Source organism: Rhinoderma darwinii, chromosome 1 (assembly GCF_050947455.1).
Source record: "Rhinoderma darwinii isolate aRhiDar2 chromosome 1, aRhiDar2.hap1, whole genome shotgun sequence".
Taxonomy (NCBI): Eukaryota; Metazoa; Chordata; class Amphibia; order Anura; family Rhinodermatidae; genus Rhinoderma; species Rhinoderma darwinii.
Genome location: NC_134687.1, coordinates 31,391,210 through 31,415,973, shown reverse-complemented (window position 1 = coordinate 31,415,973; position 24,764 = coordinate 31,391,210). Strand labels below are relative to the sequence as shown.

Here is a 24,764-nt window from a genome sequence, read left to right as displayed (position 1 = left end):
GTCCAAAGCCAGGAGTCTTACACAAAAAGAATGCATTCAAGTAAAACACACAAACACCAAGAATGAATCAAGTCAAAAAATGGTTAAAACAAACTTCATTACTGCATTCACAAAAGGGAGCAATACCATCGCTACCATTCTCCAAAAACATTGGCATATATTGACCAATGACCCCTTTTTAAAACCACTAATACCAGCCAAACCCAATATCACATATAGACGGGCGAAAACTATCCAAAATATAATAGCCCCTAGTAAACTACGGAAAATAAACACATCTAACCCGAGCCTAACGAGAGATTTAAAAGGCTCTTACCGATGTGGCCAAAATAGATGTCTTTGCTGCCATAACATTACAAATAAATGCAGAGAATACTTCTCAACAACGACCGGGGAAAAATTCATAATAAAAGACTTTCTAAATTGCGGGAGCACTTATATCGTTTACCTGCTTGAATGCACTTGTAATCTCCAGTATGTAGGTCGGACCACACAAACTCTGAGAAATTGTATAAACAAACACAGGTTCAATGTCACTAAAGGTTTTTTAAAACAAAGCGTGTCCCGCCATTGCATGTACAAGCATAAATGTAATTTTTCAAATATCAAGGTCACACCTATTGAACAGATACCATTAGACCTACCAGACAGATTCACCAGACTAAAGCAAAGAGAGAATTTTTGGATTTACAAATTAGAAACCCTACATCCAAAAGGTTTGAATGACCTCACGGAGTCCGCATTAGAATAATTTAAAATAAGATCTAATATATATATATATATATATATGTATATATATAAAAAATATAAAATATATATATATATAAAAATTGAAACCAATTTCAAATTGAACAAACAAAAAACCATGTGTCAAAAAACAAATATATACAAAATACTCCAAAATACTCCGGAATAATCAGAAACCAAGTTACCCGTTCTTACGGAATATCGTTGTCCTCTTTGTATATATGAACCACCCTGTCCTTGTATAGGACAAGATTGTTACAAAATAGAATTCATTCACAAATATTAATACCAACCCATTCTATCTAAACATATAATCTACTGTCTGGATATATTCTATTATATTACATTGTTCTATCATACTGGTAAAAATCCAGGGATCTATTATATTATTGTATAGTATTATTCGATCATACCCCAACCTAATCATATTGTGTCCTCCAATCATAAAAGCAAACGTTCTTCTGTTCACGGCATACAATTGCATCATTTTAGCTAACTATTTATTTATACACAAACTAGACTTACAGTTAAACCAGTATTATCATGCTTTTTTATAATATCTATCTTTAACAAGGGCCCTCATTTAGTTTTAATTATTTAAATATCCCTTCATATCATTCCTAGTACGGGTCATTGTCACTCACCAGTCCTGGCACCTCGCTCCCCTTCCGATTCTTTTGTATCGAGGACCGTAGCTTCATGCGTTCCAACTGTGCGGTTCATTACAAGCTTTTGATCCATCCCGGCTTCCGTACCTGTTACGGTCCGTGGTAACCAGGGACGCTTCCGATTCAGCAAGCCCTGTAGTGTTACACCGCTACACTATCAAATGACCAAAACTTCAATTTATTTCTAACCCGATGACTGTTGTTTAACCACAACTAGTTGTACAAATAAAAGTCAGCATTTTGGCCCGAAAAGTCCCTCTTATGTGGAACCCTGCTAATGACGTGTCAGTTTGTGTGCTGGCATAAACAATATATGGTTGTAAAAATCTAAAACTCAAAAATTTTTAAAAATCCTTTTTAAATTTGCAATTCTTTTGACTGATATATACCCAATCGTTGTGCAAAAGTGTTTTTTAAATGTGTCATGTTGATGTTTTCTTTTGTTTTCTTGTTTCTGTTTTTATGACCTTTGACCCTTTTGCATTCTGGCGGTCTTTCTTCCTTGCCTTAGTGTATAAATAAGGCTGAAACCGCACAGTCTGCATTGGCCTGAGGAAGACGCCGGTGCGGCGTCGAAACGCGTAGCCTATTACCAATAAATCCTTTTATTTCTTTACCCACTGGAATGGTTGTGGATTATCTTTAAACCAAGCAGCGCCGTTGGTCCCGTTTTTCTCAACCTAATCGCATTATAGGGATCTAAGGAGAGAGAGGGAGAAGCGCTATATGCAGCTAGCCCTCTGCAAACACCCCAAACTGACAGGGCAGAGGAACAGAGGCTGGAGAGGGAGGAAGAAGGGACTATAGCAAACCCTGATAGACAGAGCCCAGGGTCCTCGGAGGAAGATGCTGCAAGGGAAGGAGACCCCATATCTAATCTGCCCACCACAGACCAGGTGGCGTCAGAAACGTTTATTAAAGGCATTGTAATGGCGCTTAGAGGATCTTTGCAACAGGATATGGCCAAAATCACTGCCAAGCTAAATACTTCCATAGAAGATCTGGGTACTAGAGTGGATCATGTAGAGAACAAGATGGGAGATTTCACACAGGCCCATAATGATCTGGTTGATGCGCATTATGCGTTAGAGGAGGAGGTGGAAGCTATGAAAAATAAAATGGCGGATATGGAGGATCGAAACAGGCGGAACAATGTTAAGTTTCGGGGCATTCCTGAATCGGTGGCACAAGCGGATCTTCAGGGGTATCTCCAGAAGCTGATTAAAACCCTATTGCCCGACACCCACCCTCCGGATTGGATTATTGATCGTGCTCACCGTTTGCCTAAACCCAAAGCTCTGCCGGCTGACATACCACGTGACGTGATCTCCCGCATTCATTTTTATCATGTGAAAGAGGCCTTGATGTTCGCTGCGCGGAAAACGCGTCCATCTATATGCGGATCTCTCGCAGGCTACGTTACAAGCAAGGAGGGCCTTCTCTCCGGTAACCCTGTTGCTACGGAATCATAAAATACCCTATAAGTGGGGCTTCCCTACTAAGCTGTTGATAAGGAAAGACGATCGTACCCATGTCCCGATCAAGCCTGCATATATGGACAGTGTGTCAGGGTCTTTCCCAGAGCGGAGTCCCGGGCAGAGCGCTATTATCGGCTCTGCTCCGGGACTCTGGGGAAGCCTCTGACATCGCTGTCCATACATCGACAATGATGTCAGGGGCTTCCCCAGAACAGGAGTCCCAGTGATGTCAGGAGCACAGCTGGAGTCCCAGGAAGAGCCTACTAGCTCTCTGCCTGGGACTCCAGCTCTGGGCAAGCCCCTGACATCACTGGGGCAGCCTCTACAGAGGGCACTGGGGCAGCCTCTACAGAGGGCAATGGGGCAGCCTCTACAGAGGGCACTGGGGCAGCCTCTATAGAGGGCACTTTGGCAGCCTCTACAGAGGGCACTTTGGCAGCCTCTACAGAGGGCACTGTGGCCTTATCTACAGAGGGCACTGTGGCCTTATCTACAGAGGGCACTGTGGCCTTATCTACAGAGGGCACTGTGGCCTTATCTACAGAGGGCACTGTGGCCTTATCTACAGAGGGCACTGTGGCCTTATCTACAGAGGGCACTGTGGCCTTATCTACAGAGGGCACTGTGGCCTTATCTACAGAGGGCACTGTGGCCTTATCTACAGAGGGCACTGTGGCCTTATCTAGGGGTGTGTTGCATTATCCACAGAGGGCACTGCGGCAGCATCCACAGAGGGCACTATCTAAAAAGGGGCTGCCCAATCTTGACATGTGTGCTAACTGAGCCGCCGGACTGCATTTAGCGACACTTAAACTGGAAAGCTGGATTGTTGAAATAAGCACGTGGAGAAATATCTCAAATTTTAAACCTAGCGCTATTATTATAGTAATGTAGTATTATTATTATTATAGTAATATAGTGTTATAGTAGTTCAAATAACTAATTGATTAACAATAATTTTGTATTGTATCAATTAGCGGCCCGTCAACTTCCCATTTTTTCTTTATGCGGCCCACCTACCCGGCCGAGTTTGAGACCCCTGGTCTAAATAGTCCTTTTAAGAGGTCGTCGGCCTGGAAGGAGGCTCTGAAGTCTGGGGCGGATATTATGTGTCTGCAAGAAACACATTTTCAGCAATTGAAATGTCCGACCTTCGCAAATGCTAGATTTCCCCATGTTTTTATGTCTAATGCTGAACGGAAAAAGGCGGGGGTCTTGATAGCCATCAGGGATACGATAGATTTTAAATTAGTGGACTCCCGGGTAGATGTGGGGGGGAGATTTCTTGCTCTGATATGCTCCATTAACGATACCCTAATCACACTAGTCAATATATATGCTCCTAATGTTTCTCAGATCAGATTTCTAAACAAAACTATACGGAAAGTTCGCAAAATCCAGCAGGGGCAGCTTATTTTATGCGGAGATTTCAATATCATTCCAGACAGAATTTTAGACTCCACCTGTAATGGCAGGGGGTAGGGAGACGGACAAGTGAGCCCTAATCTACCCGCCACTCTGTCCCTGCCTACTTGCAACGACCCGCCCTAGGCGACGGGGTACAACTGGGCGGCGGTCCCTGCGCTCAGTAAGTGCACGACAAACACGACAAACATACAAAGGAACACAAGCAAGAAAAAGGGGCCGTTGCCCACGGCAACACCGTGAGCAACCAGAGTGGTGAACGAGCCGAGTCAAGCCAGGAGTGTGCGAGGTACAAAACGAAAAGCAGAAGAGTAGTCGGTAAGCCAGGGTCTGTATGGAGCAGGATCAAAAATAGCAGGAGCTGTAGCTGGGCCAGGAAACCACAAGGAAAGAAATCACAAGCACCGAGGGACAGGAAGTGCAGGCTTAAATAGACCGAGGGCGGGAGCTAGCTGAGTCTGGCCAGGTTACGATAGGTACTCCCACTCCTAAGCCTGCCAGCCTGAATGGTGGAAGCAGGAGTCAGTCTCAGGGATGTATTCTCAGGTGCTGACTGATTAGTTCTGGGAGTTAACCCCGAAGCTGTGCCTGGCAGATCCTTTACAGTACCCCCCCTTTTATGAGGGGCCACCGGACCCTTTCTAAGTGGACCTGGCTTACTGGGGAAACGCAGGTGGAACCTCCTGACCAATACCCCAGCGTGAACATCCCGGGCGGGTACCCAAGTCCTCTCCGCGGGCCCGTATCCTCTCCAATGGACCAGGTACTGGAGGGAGCCTTGGACCATCTTGCTGTCCACAATCCTGGCCACCTCCAATTCCACCCCCTCAGGGGTGAGGATGGGAACAGGAGGTCTCCTCGAGGGAGCCAAGGACGGGGAGCAGCGTTTGAGGAGGGAGGCATGAAACACGTCGTGTATCCGAAAAGACGGGGGTAACTCCAGCCGGAAGGAGACAGGATTGAGGACCTCAATGACCTTATACGGCCCAATAAACCGGGGAGCAAACTTCTTGGACGGAACCTTGAGACGCAAGTTCCTAGACGACAACCACACCAGATCCCCGACCATAAACAGGGGGTTAGCAGAACGTTTTTTATCAGCCTGAGTTTTTTGTACGCTCTGGGACACCTCTAGGTTTTTCTGAACCTGGGCCCAGACTGTGCACAGTTCCCGATGAACGACCTCTACCTCGGGATTGTTGGAACTACCAGGTGAAACGGAGGAGAACCGTGGATTGGCGGCTAGCAAACACAAGCGACGTCAGACATCACTGAATGTCTTCTTATGCCATTGTATGCTAATTATCAAACAAACAAATAATACTTACCTACTGCAGGCCCCTGAAGAATTGCGGCAGACATCAGTAATAGCAAGGAAACGCGTAGGGCAAACTCAGTGACAGATTGGAAGGAGGAAGTAGCCCTTATAAGGGCTTAGAAGCTGACAGCTGCACTAGCTGAAAAACATTGACTAACAGCTTTAGACAGTGCAGCCACCGAGTCTCAGCACGAGAGTGAGTCCAGTGACAGACTGGAACGAAGAAGCAGCCCCTAAGGGGACTTAGAAGCTAGCAGCTGCACCAGCTGATATACACTGGCTTACAGCCTCAGACAGTGCAGCTACCAAGTCTCAGCACGAGAGTGAGTTCAGTGACAGGAACGAGAAAGCAGCCCTTATAAGGGCTCTGTAGCTGATAAACACTGACACATCCCGAGATAGTGCAGCTATCCAGACTCAGCACAACAGCAGCAGCCCCTGTAAGGACTTAGCAGCTGATAGCTGCATCAGCCAACACAGGCTGATATCCATACAAAGTGCAGCTATCCAGTCTCAATATAATAATATAGATGCAACAGACGGAGGACACACTCCAACAGCATCTATCAGGCTGAATATTTATACCAACGGGGAGATATCCCTGGGGGTATTTAAGCTCATATTCGGACAAACTTTGCACAACTTGGAATAAAAAACATAAAATAACAAAAACATAATATATATACAAAATATAACAAACAAAAATAAAAATAAAACCAAGTATAATAAAGCAACGTTATGTTCGGCTGACACAAACTGTGAGCTTATGGGTATCCACCCGAATTTTTCCAATAAATCACTGAATCCATAGTGGCAAAGAAAGCGCATCAACAGTTGAACCTGATTGTTAGGGATCTGCCAGGTACTTCATCTAGCTATACTCCTGGGATTAATCAATCCACACCTGAGGCCAGACCTGCTCGACTGACACCATCTCCCACCAACCAGGGTGGCAGGCTCAGGAGTGGGAGAGCCTATCGCGGCCTGGTCTCTCGGAGTTAGCTCCGCCCCCTGCCCTTTATTACCTGCCCTGTGCTCTCCCTCAGTGCTTGTAATTCTTTTGGATTCCTGGCCCCACTGCTGCTTGCTCCAGCCTGCTTCTGCTGTGCTTCTGCCTTGCTGCAGTTCTGCTTGACCTGCTTGCTTGCCCTGGCTTGCTTCTGTCTCCGTGCCTGCTCGGGTGTACTCACTTCATCCTGGTCCTGACTGTTCGTTCGCCGCCCCGTTTCCTCGTGGCGTTCCGTGGCTACTGCCCCTTCCCTTGCGTGTTCCCTGTTTGTCTTCCTGTGCACTTAGCCAGCGTAGGGACCGCCGCCCAGTTGTACCTCGTCGCCTAGGGCGGGTCGTTGCAAGTAGGCAGGGACAGGGCGGTGGGTAGATTAGGGCTCACTTTCCCTTCACCTCCTTCCTGCCATTACACTGATAGTTGATATATTTTTTGCAATCTGTGCTGTGCATCTGACACAGGCAGATTGCAATTTGGAAATATTGCAATGATACTGGCACAAAAAAAAATAAAAAAAAATAAATATATATATCCCTAAAGATATAAACCAGTGAATTTCAGAATTGTACTAGGGAGAACTACATGACATTTATATACTCAGTGAATTATAGAACCGTGGATTAAACCCAAAATTACAAAAAAAAGGAGAGACCCCTGACGAGTTACTGTCCCAGTTATTAAGGGAAAATTCGGCGAGGGGAATGAAAGAGACCCAATCAAATTGACAGTCAGAGACAAAACACCTTAAGTATTGTTCTAGAGATTGATTAGTCCTCTCCGTTTGGCCATTGGTTTCAGGATGGAAGGCAGAGGAGAAGGACAGATCAATCCCCAACTTCATACAGAAGGCTCTCCAAAACAATGAAACAAATTATACACCTCTGTCCGAAACAATATTGACAGGGACCCCATGGAGACGCAGGATGTGTTTGACAAACAAGGTAGCCAACGTTTTGGCGTTGGGTAGTTTCTTGAGGGGCACAAAGTGGCACATCTTACTGAAGCGGTCCACCACCACCCACACCACCGACTTGCCTTGGGATGGAGGCAAATCGGTGATAAAATCCATGGAGATATGTGTCCAAGGTCTCTGGGGAATGGGCAACGAACGCAGTAAGCCCGCTGGTCGGGACCTGGGAGTCTTGGACCTAGCACAAACCTCACAAGCGGCGACGTAGGCCTTAACGTCTTTAGGCAACCCAGGCCACCAATAATTTCTGGTAATGAGGTGTTTGGTACCCAGGATGCCTGGATGGCCAGATAGTGCGGAGTCATGATTTTCTCTAAGTACCCTTAGCCGGAATTGCAGGGGAACAAACAGCTTGTTCTCAGGAAGGTTCCCGGGAGCTGCACCTTGATCAGCAGCAATATCAGAGACTAAATCAGAATCGATCGAGGAAATGATTATACCTGGAGGCAAAATACAAGCAGGATCTTCCTCCGAAGGAGGGCTGGCCATAAAGCTACGCGACAGTGCATCAGCCTTAATATTTTTAGACCCAGCCCTATAGGTAACCAAAAAATTTAATCTGGTAAAAAATAATGCCCATCGAGCTTGTCTCGGGTTTAGCCTCCGGGCAGATTCTAGGAAAACCAGATTCTTGTGGTCGGTAAGGACCGTTACCTGGTGCCTAGCCCCCTCCAGGAAGTGGCGCCACTCTTCAAATGCCCATTTAATGGCTAAGAGTTCGCTGTTGCCAATATCATAGTTACTTTCAGTTGGCGAAAACTTCCTGGAGAAGTAGGCACAGGGGCGGAGATGGGTGAGGGACCTGGTACCCTGGGACAAGACAGCCCCCACTCCCACCTCAGATGCGTCAACTTCCACGATAAATGGCTCCATTTGGTTGGGCTGAACCAGCACCGGGGCCGAGACAAAGCACTTCTTAAGGACCTCAAAAGCCTGGACAGCCTCAGGAGGCCAGTGGAGGAGATCAGCTCCTTTGCGAGTGAGGTCCGTAAGGGGCTTAGCGATGACCGAGAAGTTAGCAATAAATCTCCTGTAATAATTAGCGAACCCCAAAAAACACTGTAACGCCTTCAGGGAGGCAGGTTGGACCCATTCCGCCATAGCCTGAACCTTGGCGGGTCCATGCGGAATTCATGAGGAGTGAGGATTTGACCCAAAAATGGAATCTCCTGTACCCCAAACACACATTTTTCGGTTTTGGCAAACAGTTTGTTTTCCCGAAGGACCTGGAGCACCTTCCTGACATGCTCTATGTGGGAGGACCAGTCCTTTGAAAACACCAGTATGTCATCAAGGTACACTACCAGAAATACCCCCAGGTAATTTCTCAAAATCTCATTTATGAAATTCTGGAAGACCGCAGGGTCATTACACAACCCAAAGGGCATGACGAGGTATTCGAAATGGCCTTCGGGCGTGTTAAACGCAGTCTTCCACTCATCCCCCTCTTTGATGCGAATAAGGTTATACGCCCCCCGTAGATCCAATTTAGAAAACCATTGGGCCCCCTGAACCTGATTAAAGAGATCAGGAATCAAAGGAAGGGGATACTGGTTCCTTACCGTGACCTTATTCAGGCTACGGTAGTCAATGCATGGCCTAAGACCACCATCCTTCTTCCCCACGAAGAAGAAGCCAGCACCTACCGGAGAAGAAGAGGGACGAATGTAACCCTTGGCCAGGGATTCCTGGATATACACTCTCATAGCTTCACGTTCGGGACAAGAAAGATTAAATATCCTACCCTTAGGAAGCTTAGCTCCTGGTACCAATTCGATAGCGCAATCGTATTCTCTATGAGGAGGAAACACTTCGGAGGCCTCCCTAGAGAAAACATCAGCGAAGTCCTGAACAAACTCGGGTAGCGTATTCGCCTCCTTAGGGGGAGAAATACAATTAACAGAAAAACATGACGTACGACATTCATTACCCCATTTGGTTAGCTCCCCAGTATTCCAGTCAAACGTGGGATTATGCAACTGCAACCAGGGAATACCTAGAACCAAATCGTACGATAATCCCTGCATCAACAGTACAGAGCATTGCTCCAAATGCATGGAGCCAACAAGGAGTTCAAAAACAGGGGTATGCTGTGTAAAATAACCATTAGCAAGAGGAGTGGAGTCGATACCCACTACCGGGACAGGTTTAGGCAAATCAATCAGAGGCATAGCAAGGGACATAGCAAATTCCACAGACATGATATTAGTAGAGGACCCTGAATCCATGAAGGCACTGCCGGTAGCAGACCTACCACCAAAAGAGACCTGAAAGGGAAGCAAGATCTTAGTACGTTTCATATTTACGGGAAATACCTGTGCGCCCAAGTGACCTCCCCGATGATCACTTAGACGCGGAAGTTCTCTGGCTGCAATCTTACGCCTAGGACAGGTGTTCACTTGATGCTTGTCGTCCCCACAGTAGAAGCAGAGACCATTCTTCCTGCGGAATTCTCTACGTTGTTGGGGGGACACGGAGGCCCCGAGTTGCATAGGTATCTCTGAATCTTTCGGGGAGGAACGAAGCAACGGAGCTTCGGGAGGCATCATGGGGGAGTCGGAGGAGAAAACACATAAACTTTCACGTTGTCGTTCCCTGAGACGTCGGTCAAGTCGTACCGCTAAAGCCATAACCTGGTCTAGGGAGTCAGAAGAGGGATAGCTAACTAGCAGATCTTTCAGGGCATTCGACACACCCAACCTAAACTGGCACCTTAAGGCAGGGTCATTCCACCGAGAAGCTACGCACCACTTCCGAAAGTCAGAGCAATACTCCTCAACAGGTCTCTTACCCTCACGTAAGGTCACCAGCTGACTCTCGGCAAAGGCAGTCCTGTCAGTCTCGTCATAAATAAGTCCGAGAGCAGAAAAGAAACAATCAACGGAGGAAAGTTCAGGGGCGTCAGGAGCCAAGGAGAAGGCCCACTCTTGGGGCCCTTCCTGGAGCCGGGACATAATTATACCCACCCGCTGGCTCTCAGAACCTGAGGAATGAGGCTTTAAACGAAAGTAAAGCCTACAACTCTCCCGAAAGGAGAGAAAAGCCCTCCGGTCCCCTGAGAACCGGTCGGGCAACTTGAGGTGGGGTTCAAGAGGTGCGGTGAGGGGAACTACCAGGGTAGCATCAGGCTGGTTGACCCTCTGAGGCAGGGCCTGGACCTGTAGGGAGAGACCCTGCATTTGCTGAGCCAGGGTCTCACGGGGATCCATAGTGGTGTCAGGGACCAGGGGTAGACTAGGTATGGGCTTGTGATTATGTAATGGCAGGGGGTAGGGAGACGGACAAGTGAGCCCTAATCTACCCGCCACTCTGTCCCTGCCTACTTGCAACGACCCGCCCTAGGCGACGGGGTACAACTGGGCGGCGGTCCCTGCGCTCAGTAAGTGCACGACAAACACGACAAACATACAAAGGAACACAAGCAAGAAAAAGGGGCCGTTGCCCACGGCAACACCGTGAGCAACCAGAGTGGTGAACGAGCCGAGTCAAGCCAGGAGTGTGCGAGGTACAAAACGAAAAGCAGAAGAGTAGTCGGTAAGCCAGGGTCTGTATGGAGCAGGATCAAAAATAGCAGGAGCTGTAGCTGGGCCAGGAAATCACAAGGAAAGAAATCACAAGCACCGAGGGACAGGAAGTGCAGGCTTAAATAGACCGAGGGCGGGAGCTAGCTGAGTCTGGCCAGGTTACGATAGGTTCTCCCACTCCTAAGCCTGCCAGCCTGAATGGTGGAAGCAGGAGTCAGTCTCAGGGATGTATTCTCAGGTGCTGACTGATTAGTTCTGGGAGTTAACCCCGAAGCTGTGCCTGGCAGATCCTTTACACCACCAGTAGGAGCAAGAGATCTCTCCCTACTTTGTCGACGTGGGTTCAGCAACAGGAAATATACGACGTATTTAGATGTCACAATGCTTCGACAAGAGAATTTTCCTTTTACTCGCCTTGTCACCACACCTTCTCTAGGATAGACCTATTTCTGGTAGATAAGTGGTTGCTGAATTCAGTGATAAAAGCTGGCGTGGGAGAAATTACTTGGTCGGACCATGCCCCGGTCTCCATGCAGGTGGCGTTGTCACCCTGGACTCGCCCGCATAGGTCATGGAGGAACAATACTTTTCTGATGGCCTTGACCCAATATAGAGGGCGTATTTCCTCCCAGATAAAGGATTACTTTGACCTAAATGATTCCCCGGACATAGACCCATTTGTGTTGTGGAATGCCCATAAGGCGGTGATGCGCGGTCTCTTGATCCAACAGAGTTCCCATTATAAAAAACAAAAACAGATGAACACAGATCGCATACTAGCACAGATCAAAACCCTAGAGATGCAACAGCAATCCTCCCCGTCTCTCACGGTTCATGACGCCCTGGCTAAACTAAGACTTGGCCCCTTACTTAGCTCGTATTTTTTATGTAGCCATAGCTAGGGGAAGCCTCCCGGCCGAGATGTTGCAGGCTACTATTGTAACGATCCCAAAACAAGGGAAGCCTCCGACTCTCCCGGCTAATTTCCGACCCATCTCATTGCTAAATTGCGATACGAAGCTTTATGCAAAATTATTGGCCCAGCGTCTCTTGACGATACTTCCCACAGTAATTCATAACGATCAAGTAGGTTTCACTAAAGGGAGACAGGCGCCAGATGGGACAAGGCGCATTATAAATTTAATTTCTAGGGTGGAGGCTGGTCGGACGCCCTCTGTTCTCCTTACTCTGGACGCAGAAAAGGCATTTGATAGGATACACTGGGGATTTGCCTTTGAAACTATGAAGCAATTTGGGTTTTCGGGAGCCATACTGGGGGCGATCGGGGGCCCTGTACTCTACACCTTCCGCCCGGGTGCTGGGTAACGGGATGCTGTCTGAGCCATTTAATATCCCCAATGGAACAAGACAGGGTTGCCCATTGTCTCCTTTGCTTTTTACCATGGTGATGGAGCCAATGGCAGAATTGATACGGATAGATATGGGGGTACGAGGGATATCTGTAGGACATAGACAGCATAAAATTGGACTGTTTGCGGACGATGTCATACTGACCCTTACAGAACCGTTGTCCTCTCTCCGCAGAGTTGCAGAGATTTTGACACAATTTGGCAAAGTATCCTATTATAAAGTAAACGCCTCCATGTCTCAGATATTGGGAGTGGCCATACCATTGACACTGCGACAAGCTATTCAGAGGGAGTTTCCGTTTGGTTGGGAGGAGATGTCGATTCCATATTTAGGCATAAATTTGTGCTCGCCAACCTCTAAACTAGCCCATATTAATATTCTCCCTCTTCACGATAAATTGCAAGACGAATTAAAACGCTTGTCGGATACAGAACCATCCTGGATGGGCCGAGTAATTCTGTATAAAATGCTTATCCTCCCCAAGATACACTATGTTTTTAGGACAGTGGTGGCGCCTCTGCCGGCCTTTATCCTTCGAAAGTTACAGGATCAGCTGATGCGGTTTATATGGAAAGATAAGAAACCTCGGATAGCTAGGCACCGCCTCTACATACATAGGCAGAGAGGAGGGCTGGGGGTACCGAGCTTAGAGGCTTATCATAAGGCTATAGTGATACGACAATTGCGATACTGGTGCACTACATTCTCTGGCTCTAGTTGGCCGACGATTGAACAACACCTAATGGGGGATGTTCCTCTTACCTCGCTACTTTTAATCCATGCAAAATTTCCTAAAAAGGTACTTCCTAAATTTCCCACAGTACGAGTTTCGCTACAAGCATGGAGACATATTCTGACATTGATACCCTCCTCTACTTTGGGGTGCAAGCTCTTCTTACCATTGGATGCTCTTGAGCTTTTAATACCTGATCTGAATCTGCGTAATTGGGCTATGTTGGGAGTGGCGACGCTGGAAGATCTTTACAGGGAGGACAGTATTAAATCCTTCTCAGAATTAAGAGCGGAATTTGCCATTGCTCACTCCGAGTTTTTCAAGTACTTGCAGATTCGACATCTCCTCCCGACACGGGCACACGCCCAGGTCTGCATTCCCTCCAGGATATACCATCTGCTATTCGAAGCCTCCGTAATAGAGTCTAACTTAACAAAGTCCTTCTATGAAGTGCTTTTGGAGGATACGATGATGCCCAAAAATCCACAAATGGTACAGTGGGAGAGGGACTTAGGATCCACTTACACCATAGAGGAATGGTCCAGGGCCATTAAGTGGACGCTTAGGTCTACCATGAACTCAAACCTCCTGGAAGTCTATCACAAACTTGTGTTGCGATGGTATTATACTCCCCTTCAAATATCCAAGATATTTCCCGGGGCTGGCTCTGGTTGCTGGAGGGGGTGTGGAGGGTTGGGAACCCTACATCACATTTTTGGGGAATGCTCCATTATCGCTCCAGTGTGGGTCTCAGTGTTCAATCTTGCTTCTAGATTGTTGGGGGTTCAGCTGACACCAAGCGCAGATTTAGCCCTTCTGTCCCTAAATATGGGCATAATCTCACCGGAAGATAGACATATATGGCAAACCAGGGCTCTATCAGTTAAATTATTGGTGGCAAAAAACTGGAAGTCAGTCTCGGTCCCGTCCTTGAGAGAGATTATAGAAAAGGTCTCATCCCATTGTGTATATGAAAGATTATTTGCACTCCGTCAGAACAGAATGAGTAGGTTTAAAGCCCAGTGGCAAAGGTGGACTGACATGTTCCCAGGTTGAGGCAGATGAAGATAACTTGGGGCTTCCACAATGACTACAGTGACTATAGTTGGTGAGGTGGTTAATATTGGTGGAACACAATAAAGGATATAAGAATGTTCTATGAAAATTTTCCTTTTTTCCCTGTCCCTCCCCTTCCCTTCCCATCTTCCCTTCCAAGATGGTGTTTTCAGTTTGCCTACCTCAGTTGTACTGGATGGTATTATTTTGTTCTTTGATCATCTTCTTGATGGTACATTTTGTATGCATATGTACAACAATGTTTTTCTGTGTTTAAAACCAATAAAAATTAATGTTGAAAAAAAACAAAAAACAAAAAACAAAAACAAAAAAAAACATAATTTCAACACTGAATATCATATTAAATTATTTGGGAAAAGGGAAGAGAGGAAAAGAACTGTGGTTCTAGTAGGAAATAAAAATAATAAACTTTATTAATATATTTATGTTAAAATAATTCTATCTTTTTCAATGTAGGTCAAAAATAATTAGCAGTGCAGAAGACCCCTTGTCCTGCACTTAAAGAACAAAATTTGTCTTGTATATGTTTAATTGTAAGTTGCTACTATCATACAATATCAAATTGGACTTTATTGCTTACTAGAGTGAGTAAAGATCTGACTACACTGGTATGTTATGTGCACTACGTATTTCAGCACTGGCTGTCAGTCTCTGAACATTGTATCTGCTGTTCTGTGTACACTGATAGTTGCAATGTTTCTGTTAGTAAATAGACATTGTATCAATTCCTTGGTTCTATGCTATGCACTGTTTGTGTCAATGTTGGCTAGCTAGTTCATAGAAATGTAAGGTTATTTAAATGCTCGTATTTACTGAAAAAATCAGCACTTGCTGCTAGTTGATATTCTCAAGATTGAATTACTGTTGGAGTATCGTGCTAGATTTTATAAAGTGTCTATTTTACAATTGTTATGTTAATATAACAGTCCACATTTGTTTGTTATGCCACGCTGGTCATTTCTACCAGAAATAGCAGTGATGCGGTAACCTGTGTGAATGAGCACTACAGGGAGTGCTCTGATTCTAAATTGCTCAATGTCAGTTCCCACCCTGCGTTTGTGAGAAGCTGTGAATAGCAAGACTCTAAATGACGGCACTTTAAAATGTTAGAATGAATGAAAGGTTTTGTGTTCCACTTTTGCAAGTGACATGCACCTACGATCCTCGTATTAGGGAACAGCAGCTAGATTTTATAAAGTGTCTGTTTTACAATTGTTATGTTAATATAACAGTCCACATTTATTTGTTATGCCACGCTGGTCACTTTTACCAGATATAGCAGTGATGCGGTAACCTGTGTGAATGAGCACTACAGGGAGTGCTCTAATTCTTAGTTGCTCAATGTCAGTTCCCACCATGCGTTTGTGAGAAGCTGTGAGTAGCAAAACTCTAAATGACGGCACTTTATAGTGTTAGAATGAATAAAAGGCTTTGTGTTCCACTTTTGCAAATGACATGCACCTACGATCCTCGTATTAGAGAATAGCAGCAATGCAGTGATCTAGCTAGGTAGCCTTTACGTAGGTGAACTTAGTGAGTGCTATAAAATTAATTAGAAATGCACTTGCTGATGTGCTCTATTAGTTATCTGCTCTCTGTTTATTATCACCGTGTTCACGGAGAGGCAGTGAATAGCAGCACAATGTTAAATTAGCTGGCCTCTATACGTCAGCTGGCTTAGTTAGTGCTGTCAGGGATTTTACCCTGCAGCGTCTTTCAGGATACTCGCACCACTCTCCTATAAGGAGCAGCGCTTTTGCTTTTAAGTCGTTGCCGACTATTGATTGATATTTGTAGGTAGCATTCGATTAAGCTAGGACCTTCAACATTGAATTAGTTAATATGTCTGGACACCCGACGCGCGTTTCGCCGGCATTCCGGCTTCCTCTTGGGGTGTAACCCGCCGGTTCTGGCGCCCTTATATATCAGAAATGCTGAGTGACAGCTAAGGGGGCCAATAGGATTGTTTTGATTGTAACAATGTGTAAGTGACAGGTAGATCAATTCAGAAGTCTGTCACAAGGCTCAATATTATATCTTGACAGAAAAATCAATTTTGAATGATATTTTATTTAGATATTGATTATTATTCTTAGTTTCCTATATTTATTAAAGTTATGAGTTGCTAGTATATATATGGATGGTAGTTATATTTCAAATTACTTTATATCAAGTTTTTATATATATATATATATATATATATATATATATATACACACATACACACATATATATAAGATTTTCTCCAAACATGAGCAAAATACCTTGCTGGAAAACCAAACCTTGATATTCCCAGATGACATACTGCTTGAGCAAGAAATGGAAACTATTAGGGATTTGGAAGAACTTCTCTTGGAAAACCTTAATCAAGAAGAAACTAATAATCCAATTTTTGGAACCAAAAAACATCTCAAACCAAAATCTACCACGATGCCACCAATGGATACATGCCCAGCTATAAAAGTTTTTGTGGATTTAGTAAGTAGGGACATTTTGTCACTCCCGGCCCATATAAAAAATTATAACATCTCGCGGGAAGAACAAAAAGCGATAAATGAACTTAAATTATGGGATGATGTAGTCTATAAACGATCCGATAAGGGTGGTAATATTGTCATCTGGCCTAAGGATAAATATATACATGAGGCAAAACGTCAACTACTAGATAGAAATTGTTACAAACCATTATGGGGTGATCCCACAATACAATTCGTAGAAGAATATAAAATCATGATAGAAGAGGGCTATGGCCTGGGAGCCATATCCCTCAATGAGAAAAAATATTTATCTGTCAAAGATCCTAGAGTATCTACTCTATATCTGCTTCCGAAAATACACAAAAACAAGGAGAATCCCCCAGGAAGACCCATAGTCTCTGGTGTGGGAAATTTAACCGAAAAATGTAGTATCTGGTTGGATCACGAACTTAGAGATATAGTCTACCAGCTTCCTTCCTACACCAGAGACACAATGCAGATTCTGAAAGAGATAGAAGGGATAAATCTAAACCCAGATGAGATACTAGTGACTTGTGATGTGGAGAGTCTCTACACAAGTATTGACCACTCCAGAGGATGTAGAGCTGTAGAATTCTTTCTATCAAAAGACACCGATTATAACCCCATACGGAAAAACTTTGTCCTGCGGGCCCTCAAATTCATTCTCACTCGGAACTACTTTTTATTTGATGGTCGTTTCTACTTACAAACTCGCGGAACTGCAATGGGAGCGACAGTTGCTCCTACCTTTGCTAATATTTATTTAGGTTGGTGGGAAGAAATGATCGTCTTTGATGACAAAATGAGGTATTTCACAAACCATGTCAGTCTATGGCGGCGTTTTATAGACGATATTTTGGTGGTTTGGAGTGATACTGTCTCCAACCTTCATGAATTTATACACCAACTCAATGATAATGACCTAAATCTTAAATTAACCCTGGATTTCAGTTATAGCTCAATACCATTTTTGGACATTAAAATATACAAAGATGACAATGGAGAGTTACATACTGATTTATATAGGAAAGAAACTGCCACCAACAGTCTGTTAGATGCTGAGAGTGCACACTCTCCTAGCACTATCAGGGGAATTCCCAAAGGAGAATTTCTGCGTCTGAGACGCAACTGTTCAACATTTGGGATTTTCAAGGAAAGAGCTGCAGAATTAAAGTCAAGACTACAGATTAGGAATTATTCCAATAGAAGCATAAAAGAAGGCTATAATATAGCATTACGAACTAATAGAACTGATCTCTTAACTCCAAAGAAAAAAGATTCTGAATTTCCACGCCAACCGAGATTTATCACTGACTATCATGAAGACTGGAATAAAATGCTTGATATTTTAAACAAACACTGGCATGTCCTAAAAACTGATATAGATCTGAAAAAAATTTTGGGAGAAAGAATTCCCACAGGCTATCGTAAAAGTAAAAGCATCTCAGACATTTTGGTTTCAAGTCATTTCTCCCGAACAAATAATCAACCAAAAATCCTAGCACCAGGATTCCATCCTTGCAAGTTATGTAGGGCATGCAAAATTTTAAGAAGTACAAAAACCTTCCTGGATGGATCAGGTAATATTTACACAATAAGGGAACACATAAGATGCTCATCAACAGGTGTCATTTACTGCCTCGAGTGCCCTTGTGGCCTCAGATATGTAGGCAAGACTAAAAGAGAATTGAGGGTTAGAATCAGAGAACACATTGGTTCAATCCTAAATTATGAGAAAAATAAACTGGATAGTCAGGCACAAAATAAACCCTTTACCCCGACCCCAATTGCTAGACATTATAAACAACATCATAATTTAGATTGGACAAACCTCAAAGGATGGGCAATATGCCAGCTAAAAATGGGCATAAGAGGAGGTAATTTGGATGAAGCCCTTCTAAAAAGAGAAAGTCAGTGGATTTTTCAAATGAATTCTGTTAATCCAAATGGCCTAAATGAGAGCTTTAATTTTGGTTGCTTTCTGTGAGACATGTATATGTATGTATATATGTGTATATCTATATATGTGTATGTATATATATATATAAATGTGTATATAAAAATCCCCTAAAAATCCCTTTTAAATCTATAAAAACAAATAAATATTTTGATACAAAACTTAAAATAATTAATAAACGATTACCATAAACTTACCATGAGAAAGATGCTGTGGGAGTTCGTCACGATGGGCGTTCTGTATCCCCCTTTCTCTTTCCCTATATATATGAAAGAACAAGAATCAGATGATAAAAATATGGACATTAAAACAAACATCTAATATTTGAGCATAGCAACCTCTATAACACTAAAGAATTCACCCTTGGCATATCTGATTAAACTAGATGTCTATATATGTATGTGTATATATATATATATATATATATATATATATATATATATATATATATATATATATATGTGTGTATGTGTGTATATATATATATATATATATAAAAACTTGATATAAAGTAATTTGAAATATAACTACCATCCATATATATACTAGCAACTCATAACTTTAATAAATATAGGAAACTAAGAATAATAATCAATATCTAAATAAAATATCATTCAAAATTGATTTTTCACTTATTAAAATAGCTCTAGATGAAGATGTAATTGATCAAATGCTACATAAATTTCTCACTGTTGAATTTCCTGTCACTCCTTGCTTATATATATTACCAAAAATCCACAAAGATTTAATGAACCCACCAGGTCGCCCTATTGTATCTGGCAGGGGTTCACTAACAAGTAACATCTCTATCTTTGTGGACAAAGTGCTGAGAAATTTTGCTATTAACTCCAAATCTTATATTAGAGACACCACTGATTTTCTACAAAAATTAAAATCTATAAAACTACCAGAGGGGTCCATTTTGGTCTCCTTTGATGTCACATCTCTTTATACCTCGATTGATCACAACAAGGGTCTTGATGCTGTACGACGTAAATTATTGACTTCTGACTATGACAATGCTACTTGTGAGTTTATTATTTCATTAGTGGAACTTATTTTGACATCTAACTATTTCATATTTAAAGAGAGTTATTATATACAGTTGAAAGGAACGGCCATGGGGTCTAACATGGCTCCTACGTACGCCAACATTTTCATGGACAACATTGAGGAGGTGTCGGTCTATGTATCCCACCACTTCTCACATGTTTTGAAGTGGTGGCGTTACATAGATGACATCTTCCTCATTTGGACTGACACTGTTACTACATTAATGGATTTTCACAGGTTTCTTAATTCAATAGATGATGAGATTCAATTTACGATGAAACATTCTATGGATAATATCCAATTCTTGGATGTTACTGTATCTATTGTGGATAATATAATCAGAACTAAAATGTACACGAAAGAGACCGATAGGAACACTCTGCTACGATTTGATAGTTGCCATCCGAGAAATATGGTAAGGTCTTTGCCGTATAGCCAAATGATTAGGGCCAAACGTAATACCGACAGACAGGAGGATCTTGACATATCTTTAGACACTATGGTTAGCAACTTTTTACAAAGGGGTTACCCCAAAACATTACTGTGGACACATAGAATAAAGATTGATAATGTAGCGAGGGACAGTTTATTGCAGTCTAAAAAACCGTCAGCGCATGGAAAACGGAAACGTATTCCATTTATCTCTACTTATAATGATAGGAGTGGAGACATTTCCAAAATTATGAATAGACATTGGCCAATTATCAGCAATAGTTTTGGACACATTGATGTATTGAATAATAATCCACTCATGTCTTATAGACGCCCACAAAATCTTCGAGATAGACTGGTGAAAACCAGAATGCCAGATCATAAGAAAACGACACAACCTATTTTTAAACCACTAAAACCTGGCAACATTCCATGTTACAGATGTGTCAATTGTGCTTTGATGTGCAAAGGGGAATTTTTTAGACATCCGTTGACTGGACAACAGTTTAAAATTAAACACAATTTCACCTGTGATTCAGAGTGGGTCATATATGTGCTATGGTGTCCTTGTGGCCTCCTATATGTGGGTGAAACCACCTGTTCCTTTAAAACTCGTCTAAACAATCACCGTTTCTCTATACGTAAAAAGAAACTTGATTTACCTGTGGCTAAACATTTTTCGGAACATGGTCACAATGAAAGGGATCTAACATTTATGATTCTGGACCATGTTCCTCCATTACAATTTGGCGGTGATCGCCATCTGGTTTTACACAAAAAAGAATTAAGATGGATATTTTTACTGAACTCCTTAAAACCTTGTGGTCTTAATGTAGAATTTGTTGTAGATAGAATTGCCTTATGAGTTCCGCCCCTTTGTGTTCTCTTGATGTTCTCTTCAGTAAGATGATTGTTGACACATCAATATCAATATCTATATCTCATATTTACTGTCAATGTCTTATAAATACTAAAAACAATTATGTTTTGTTTTTTTTTAGATTGGAATACCACTCCCAACAGAACTTCGGAACTTCTTTAATTATTTTTCAATGTTGTTGTACTGTGATATTTGACGGGGCTATGTTCAATGCATCAAGTCTTATTGCATCAATAAAATATATTTATTATTTGAATTGTTTCTAGTCTCCTATTAGGTTTCAAAGTGATAGAGAGATATTAAAATTGAGAGGGATTCTCATGCACTTTTTTTTGTCTTATGATATATCATATCACTAGTGTGATAATATGGGTCCGTTACACGTATGAGGATAATGTGACATCCTGGACACGTGAAGACGTGTCTATGTGGTCCCATAACTCTGGGAACAAGATCGTTCTGAGTACTTGGTTGTATACAGAGGTCTTTGAACCCACGTGTGGATCGTCTTTAAAAGCCGACATTAAGCTACTTTTAGATATTCCTAATATCTCCATCACTTACTATAGGGAGCATTTACTAATATATCTGTATTTTTTACATTCATGACTTTTTGACTGACATAGCTGGGTCAAATGATATCTATAATAATGTTACAGCAGTTGCTTAGCAACTCATGATGCCATGATACACGGGGCGGCTCAGTGGAACGCATTGACACGCATTACATCATATGGATGCGATCTATGCTCTCTGCTGCGGAGTGATGAACTATTTCCGCCTCGGGGGATTACACTGATGTGTCAAATTTCAATTACCACGAGGGATGAAGCAGAGTGCTGCAACACACTTGAATGGAGTAGTTGAGTCTGAAGTTCTGATTGGTGAGTGACGATATACCAATAGATTTTACACCACTGCTGCATAAATGATTATAATGTAATCAGTTGTTTTTAATGTTTTTGTTATTATGTATTGTTAATCACGATGTCACATACACACTTCTGTATTTTCTGTATCATGTCTATGTTTATGATGATACCGTACACAATTTATGATGTTTGTTTTCATACACTTTACATTTGATTGTTTTATAATGAGACTAATTATGTAAAAGAGTCTCAAACATATAAATACTTGCTGAGTAGATGTGTCACTAGGCTTGATAAAGATCCTATTGTAGGATTGAAACGTTGCTGTTATTTTGGATTGAATAAACCACCATTTTTTTCATGTTGGAGTGCTGCAAATTTTCTTTTGCTATACATTATTATACGTCCGAGGATCGGGACGTTTTTGCCTGGCACCTGGTCGATTATTCCTATGTGAGTGCTGCTGTCTTCTTGTGTGCTATATATATATATATATATAAAAACTTGATATAAAGTAATTTGAAATATAACTACCATCCATATATATACTAGCAACTCATAACTTTAATAAATATAGGAAACTAAGAATAATAATCAATATCTAAATAAAATATCATTCAAAATTGATTTTTCTGTCAAGATATAATATTGAGCCTTGTGACAGACTTCTGAATTGATCTACCTGTCACTTACACATTGTTACAATCAAAACAATCCTATTGGCCCCCTTAGCTGTCACTCAGCATTTCTGATATATAAGGGCGCCAGAACCGGCGGGTTACACCCCAAGAGGAAGCCGGAATGCCGGCGAAACGCGCGTCGGGTGTCCAGACATATTAACTAATTCAATGTTGAAGGTCCTAGCTTAATCGAATGCTACCTACAAATATCAATCAATAGTCGGCAACGACTTAAAAGCAAAAGCGCTGCTCCTTATAGGAGAGTGGTGCGAGTATCCTGAAAGACGCTGCAGGGTAAAATCCCTGACAGCACTAACTAAGCCAGCTGACGTATAGAGGCCAGCTAATTTAACATTGTGCTGCTATTCACTGCCTCTCCGTGAACACGGTGATAATAAACAGAGAGCAGATAACTAATAGAGCACATCAGCAAGTGCATTTCTAATTAATTTTATAGCACTCACTAAGTTCACCTACGTAAAGGCTACCTAGCTAGATCACTGCATTGCTGCTATTCTCTAATACGAGGATCGTAGGTGCATGTCATTTGCAAAAGTGGAACACAAAGCCTTTTATTCATTCTAACACTATAAAGTGCCGTCATTTAGAGTTTTGCTACTCACAGCTTCTCACAAACGCATGGTGGGAACTGACATTGAGCAACTAAGAATTAGAGCACTCCCTGTAGTGCTCATTCACACAGGTTACCGCATCACTGCTATATCTGGTAAAAGTGACCAGCGTGGCATAACAAATAAATGTGGACTGTTATATTAACATAACAATTGTAAAACAGACACTTTATAAAATCTAGCTGCTGTTCCCTAATACGAGGATCGTAGGTGCATGTCACTTGCAAAAGTGGAACACAAAACCTTTCATTCATTCTAACATTTTAAAGTGCCGTCATTTAGAGTCTTGCTATTCACAGCTTCTCACAAACGCAGGGTGGGAACTGACATTGAGCAATTTAGAATCAGAGCACTCCCTGTAGTGCTCATTCACACAGGTTACCGCATCACTGCTATTTCTGGTAGAAATGACCAGCGTGGCATAACAAACAAATGTGGACTGTTATATTAACATAACAATTGTAAAATAGACACTTTATAAAATCTAGCACGATACTCCAACAGTAATTCAATCTTGAGAATATCAACTAGCAGCAAGTGCTGATTTTTTCAGTAAATACGAGCATTTAAATAACCTTACATTTCTATGAACTAGCTAGCCAACATTGACACAAACTGCATAGCATAGAACCAAGGAATTGATACAATGTCTATTTACTAACAGAAACATTGCAACTATCAGTGTACACAGAACAGCAGATACAATGTTCAGAGACTGACAGCCAGTGCTGAAATACGTAGTGCACATAACATACCAGTGTAGTCAGATCTTTACTCACTCTAGTAAGCAATAAAGTCCAATTTGATATTGTATGATAGTAGCAACTTACAATTAAACATATACAAGACAAATTTTGTTCTTTAAGTGCAGGACAAGGGGTCTTCTGCACTGCTAATTATTTTTGACCTACATTGAAAAAGATAGAATTATTTTAACATAAATATATTAATAAAGTTTATTATTTTTATTTCCTACTAGAACCACAGTTCTTTTCCTCTCTTCCCTTTTCCCAAATAATTTAATAAGTAATTATTGGTGGTATACACCTTTGTGGTTCTCTCTAACTCACTTTGTATATAATAAATAAGTGGGGGTATCAGCAAAATCCCTGTTTTTGACAACACTGAATATCAACATCAACATGGAGAAAATATGACAAAATATAGCATTTTAAATGCAGACTATTCCTATTTACGTGTTGCACCATTTCCAGTTTTGATATGTATCGTATAGGCTTCCTCTCTAAGTTCAAGTAAACGCCCCAAAATACGCCTGAAAGAACAGTAGCTAATCGCCTACAAATATCTGCCCATTCAATTCAATGGCAAAAATGGCGTTTTGTTCTGACAGGGCGTTTTTTAACAAACGGCACATAAAAAGCGCCCCATCAAAGAAGGAACATGTCACTTGTTGAGCCATTTTTTAAACTGTTTTTCATTGTA

General features: G+C 42.3%; 1 protein-coding gene across 6 annotated transcripts in view; it reads left to right on the top strand.

The window, feature by feature from the left end:
* The window catches only part of POLN (DNA polymerase nu), a 219,602-nt gene that overhangs the window by 39,336 nt on the left and 155,502 nt on the right, over positions 1-24,764 (top strand). The gene's annotated exons all lie outside the window — the stretch shown is intronic.